The sequence below is a fragment of the Tasmannia lanceolata genome, unplaced genomic scaffold (genome assembly GCF_043159265.1).
Source record: "Tasmannia lanceolata isolate RefF3 unplaced genomic scaffold, GAP_Taslan_0.1 ptg000011l, whole genome shotgun sequence".
Classification (NCBI taxonomy): Eukaryota; Viridiplantae; Streptophyta; class Magnoliopsida; order Canellales; family Winteraceae; genus Tasmannia; species Tasmannia lanceolata.
The window spans coordinates 27,208,149-27,214,268 of record NW_027518688.1 but is presented as its reverse complement, the minus strand read 5'-3'; the positions used below and the strand labels follow the sequence as shown (position 1 = coordinate 27,214,268).

General features: G+C 38.5%; 1 non-coding gene across 1 annotated transcript; it reads left to right on the top strand.

Moving 5' to 3' along the window:
- Window positions 1–5,522: 5,522 nt before the first annotated feature.
- TRNAT-UGU (transfer RNA threonine (anticodon UGU)) lies at window positions 5,523–5,594 on the top strand. The gene has a single exon. It is a non-coding gene; the product is annotated as a tRNA-Thr (tRNA).
- The last annotated feature ends 526 nt before the right edge of the window (window positions 5,595–6,120 follow it).

Below are 6,120 nucleotides of genomic sequence, written 5' to 3'. Positions count from 1 at the left end.
CCTAGTTTTGGTAATGCCAACCATCTGTTTTATGCCCAATGAAAAGCTTGATCGGGGTCCACTCGGATGGCGATACAATGGTAAAGATCGATGAGCCTTAATTGGGTAGGGCCCACCATAGAGAATTGAACTGAAGATAACAATTGTCTCATCAAGGAAATGGACCTCTAAGCAAAAATGTGCGACCGGCCCGGTTTCAAGTTCTATTATCGAACGGTCAGGAATGTTTGATTAGGGTAATTTTCATTGTTATGTCTCAGATGAAGGGTGCAGATCATCTTGTCATTATGCAGGTGGGCCCAAGTCAATCTTCTATAGTATCATTTCTTTTAAACCCGAACAAGCGGGTAGCCTTACGATTTACGCACAACATGAATTATAAAGTAAATGGTAACTTAAGTAACAGATTACACTAAACAGTAATACAAGTTTAGAGACCAATTTCAAATCCATAAGCCCCTATAGCTCAGTGGTAGAGCGTCAGTCTTGTAAAATGAGGCTCTGGTCACTTGTTTTTCCGGGAAAGGAAAAGAAAAGGTTCCCGGGAATCTAACGTGGCATTAGGAAAAGAAATCCAGGAAAACTGTGTAGGAAAAGGTATCCCGAGAAACTGCTTGCTCACCTTTTTTCACTAGTTTTTCCGGGAAAGCAAATCCGACCAAAATAGTGAAATTTGATTTCCCACACTTGTGAGAAAAGAGACAATTCCACATTATTTTTGGCAATTTCCATGTCATTATTTGACATTTTTCACCAAGGCTTGTTACTTTCTCAGGAAAGCAAGTGAACACTAGAATTCTGTCTTGTCAAGGGAAAAAGAGGCTGTTTTTTAGGGATTTGCTTTCCCGGGAACGCAAGTGAACAGAGCCTGAAGGTCTGTAGTTTGATCCTGCTGCATGGGGGCATTATTTTTAAGTGTATTTTGTGATTTCAGTTGATAAGTCCATTTAAAACCATTATTTTTGGGAAATGATATTTACGCCCCTTTGATCATCTGAGACACCCATTGCCAATGTACGTTGCAATCAAAACCACATGAATTTTCTGACATTAAGTACATTAGCCCCCTTTTTGTCATTGATACATTGACGTTGGGTGTCCCTAGTGATCAAAAGGGGCGTAAGTATTATTTTTTTGTTGTTTTAGAAATTTCATCACAGTCCGTGGCTAACCAGATAGTTTTATTGCCTGTGCCTTTCTTTGGGTACCTCTAAAAATTATTTGAATATAAACTATTTGTAAAATAATTTTAAAATTAAATATGATTATTTGCAAGTAATGGTTATAATAGTTTTAAAATGGTATAGTTAATGACTTCCAAGGAGGCCCAAATGCCCCATCTCAAATAAGATTAAATTAACATAATCTTATCAGCATGTTGGATGGATCCTATTGGGGCACTAGGATAACATAATCTTATCAGCATATATGCCTCGTGGCCTTATTCAGAGTAAAAACAATTAGTCACTAACATAACACAGGCAACAACATTGCTAGTGGAAAGTTCATGCTTCTCACCTTTTATCTTTTATCTTTTATCTAAATCATCCATGACTCAAAGTTCACTAACTAAACCCTAAATTCTCATAAAACCCGAAGCACCCACCAAAACTCTGATACAAACAAACCTTCCGCTCTCTTTCCACAATCCTTTGTCCGGTATTGCCTCCATGCCTCTCACCTCTTATATTATTCCTAATTCATCCCTGACTCAAAATCCACTACTGAAACCTAAACTCTCCTTGTAAAACTAAACACAGCCACCAACATTCTCATCCCACAAAGCCATCTATCTCTTTTCCACACTCATTTGTCTCCTACAGCCTCAACTCATGGCTCTAGCCTCTTGGGTTTTGGTAGCAACCACATTGGCAATGTCAATAGTCAAGCTTGTGGGAGCCGAGGACACCATTTTTAAAGGGGAGAAGCTCTTAACTAACCAGTTCATACAGAATGGTCCTTACAAGCTGATAATGCAAGGGGACTGCAATTTGGTGTTGTACAAAGACAAGGCTTTGTGGGCTAGCAACACGGCGGGCCATGGTGATTCATGCTTCTTGCTCTTGCAGAACAATGGCAACTTGGTCATCTTCTCCGGCACCAATGTTATCTGGTCTAGTAGCTCGACTCGTGGCCCCAACACCTACCGACTAGTCGTCCAGGGGGACAGTAATGTTGTTATATATGGGGTGGCGATTTGGGCAACTAACACTGTACAGAGCTCCGGAACTAAGAATAATGTAACTAACACTGTACAGAGCTCCAAGAGTAAGATTAATGTTTGATCCTTTGTCTTGAGTTCTATCCCTCTTGTTAGTCTTGGGTATATGCAGCCCTGAGATAGTTTTCTATTGATCTGGGATCCTTGGAATTTGGGAGACAGATTAATTTACACTTAATGTTTTGTTTAGTCTAAGTCTGGTATTATGGAATTATGTTTGTGTCCATACATTCATCAAAAAGGCAAACCACCTAGATGCCTAGCAACTTGGAAAAACTACCAAGTTGCCAAGCTTCTAAAGAAACTACCAATATAATTTTGTTGGTAAAAGGAAAAATACCCTTTCTTTTATTCTTCTTGCCGTTCTTTCAAGGGTTTTTAGAAGAAGACAAAGAAGAAACAAATGGAAAGAAGGAAAAGAGAAAAATAATAGAAAACATCATAAATTGGAAACGAATAAGAAGAAAAATAGTAAAAAATGGAAGCAAAACAAAAACCCTTAAAACTTGGTGAAGAGGAAGAAGAAGAAAATAGAACAACCCTACAAATAAGGAAAAAGAATAGGCTCAATTACCATTGGGGGAAAAAAATAAGGTGGAATTATCAACATGACCCTGCTTTTCAGAAATTATCAACGAGGGACAAAAGAGGTCTTGCCATTAAAAGCTGGACGAAAATGCCATTTGCTTAAGCAACACGTTTTGCTTTTCAACTTTTCCCTCTTCTCCCTTCTTTCCCTCTTTTTTTTTTACTTTTTCATTTTCAACTTTATTTTTTTTACCTTACTAGTCATCATCTTCATCATTTAGCCACCATTGGAGGCGGGAAAACTCAAAAATTTGAAACGTGAGTTCATTCTCATCTATCTCTCAATATCTAGGTTTTGTTTTTCATTTGTGTTTAGGGTTTTTCATTTCTCCTCCTCCCTTTCAGAGGAGGACAAGGAAGATGAATCGTACGGTAGAAAGAAAAAAACGTGAAAATGAACAAGTGAAAAAAAACAGGAAGTAAAAAAGTGTTCATAAGGAACTTGATAAGCCCATTCGGAATTTGGTAACCCCATTTTGATACTGGATAACCCCAACCCCAGAGACTCGAAAACCCCCTTCCAAAACTCCAGTACCCTTGGGCAATTTTAAGGGACTTGATAAGCCCATTTGTAAATTGGTAACCCCATTTTGATACTAGATAACCCCAATCCCAAATACTTGAAAACCCCCTTCCAAAACTCTAGTACCCTCGGCCAATTTTCAGGGACTTGTTAAGCCCATTCGAAAATTGGTAACCCCATTTTGATACTTGATAACCCCAATCATAGAGACTTGAAAACCCCCTTCCAAAACTCCAGTACCCTCGGCCAATTTTCAAGGACTTGATAAGCCCATTCAGAAATTGGTAACCCCATTTTTGATACTAGATAACCCCAATCCGAGAGACTTGAAAACCCCATTCCAAAACTCTAGTACGCTTGGCCAATTTTTAGGGACTTGATCACCCCATTCAGAAATTGGTAACCCCATTTTTTATACTAGATAACCCCAATCCTAGATACTTGAAAACCCTCTTCCAAAACTCTAGTACCCTCGACCAATTTTCAAGCACTTGATAAGCCCATTCGAAAATTGGTAACCTTACTTTTGAGAGTTACTAACCCCCTTCCAAAGAGTTGATAAACCCCTTCTACTTCAAAACCCCCTGCCTATAGCAACTCTTCTAATGGCATTACGATTATGCTCATGATAGAAATAACAAAAGGAATGGATGTTGTTTTCATTAAATGTGCTTCATGTATTACATCCCAATTTGTATATTACAATTTTTTTTTTAAGTAAATCAAAAAATGTGTAGCCATCCATTCATATATTACATCAACTTTTTCTTATACAACCACTTGTCTTCCAAAAAAGTGAGTGAAGCCATCATGCATTATCTCCAGAACTCACCCTAAAAAACAAATCGCTTAAATCCTAAACAAGATAAATCAGAAACAGAGGAATGAAAAATAGTGCAAAACCCTAAAAAAAGAAAAAGAAAAACAAAACCTAAATACAAAGAGATAGATGGTAAGAACTCAACATTCAAGTTTTCAAGATTTGCCAGCAACAATGGTGGCTGAACAAAGAGGAAGATGACTAGTAGGGTAAAAAATAAAAAAGGTGATAATGAAAAAGTAAAAGAAGAGGGAAGAAGGAAAAAACAAGGTCAAAACTTGTTGTAAATGCCAAAGGGCATTTTCGTCTAGCTTTTACTGACAAGACCTCTTTTTTCCCCCGTTGATAATTTTTGAAAAGCATGGGTCATGTTGATAATTTTGCCTAATGTTTGTCCCCCATTGGTAATTGGTCCAAAAGAATAAGCAAATGGTGAAAAAGAAGAAGAAAAGAATCATAAATCAATTGGATGACAACTGGCTAATTCCAAGGTATCATGCCATTCAAAAATAAATAAATAAACAAAATCTAAGGTAATGCCAACCATCTGTTTTATGTAAATGATGAGATCTACAATGAAAAGCCAAATTGGGGACCACTCAGGGGCGTTTTAATGGTTGGCATCGATGACTCTTCATTGGGTAGGGCCCACCTTAGAAATGGACATCTAAGCAAACATATGTGCAATGGGCCCGGTTTCAAAGTTGTACTATCGAATGGTCAGGAATGTTCGATCCGGTTGATTTTCATCATTATGTGCCTCAGATGAAGGATGCAGATCAGCTTGTCACTATGCAGGTGGGCCCAAATCAATAAATTCGCCCCATTTTATTCCCTGGGCCTGTTCCATTGTCATTACGTCTAACTTGTACATAGGGGTGTAAATGAGCCGAGCCGAGCCGAGCTTGGCCAGGCTCGGCTCGGCTCGTTAAGCTCACAAGTGAGGCTCGGCTCGGGCTCGGGCTCACGAGCGGCTCGCGAGCCTTACCGAGCTTAGGTTATATTATGTTCACACCCCTCATCTTCCCTGGACAGCCCTACTAGTGTAATTTGACTACTTTTTTTACACTATGGGGGGTGGTCCTAGTAACAAATGGGGTTCCAAAAATGAAGTGACATATTTTGCCCCCCCTTTTCACTCCATGGACAACCCTTTTAATGTATATATTAATATATAATATATATATTTAAATATATTAAATTCTTAACGAGCCGAGCTCGAGCGAGCTTCCGAGCCCGAGCCAAAATTGACACCCTTACTTGTACACTACAACAGTACAACGTGCTGAGAAGAATATGGGGCGAATTTATCCTGACAACGGATATTTTTAAGAATTAAAAATACTTAGGGAAAGCCTTAAGAAACATGAGCCCCTATAGCTCAGTGGTAGAGCGTCAGTCTTGTAAACTGAAGGTCTGTAGTTCGATCCTGCATGGGGGCATTAAGTTCTGGGAAGTCATCGTATATTTGCCCCAGTTTTTTACTTCAGACAGCCCCCTTTAGTTTATTTATGATTCCTCTATTAAGCTAAAGGGGGCTGTCCCAAGTAAAAAAAAGGGGCGAATATATCATAACCGTACTTTTTAGAATAGTGACACGGTAACATAGTTGGGGACCGAGAGTTGAACAGAACAAACAGCCTCTTAACACATTACCAATCTTTACATTGATTTTTGGCCTTTTTTTTTTCTTCATAAAATGGCAAAACTACTCCTCCCATACCATGTGGCATGTGGAAATTTATTAAGTTTCACGCTCGGTCTCCATAACAGCACTCTGTTTTCTTCGGGTGCCTCTAAAAGTTATTTGAATATAAACTATTTGTAAGAGGGAAAAGGTTTTTGAAGTATCGCGCAGCCTGAGCAGCCCTATATATATATATATATATATATATATATATATATATATATATGCCATCTCCCATGGTTTCGAACTCATCCAACCTGTTCATTTTATAGGACCTACGA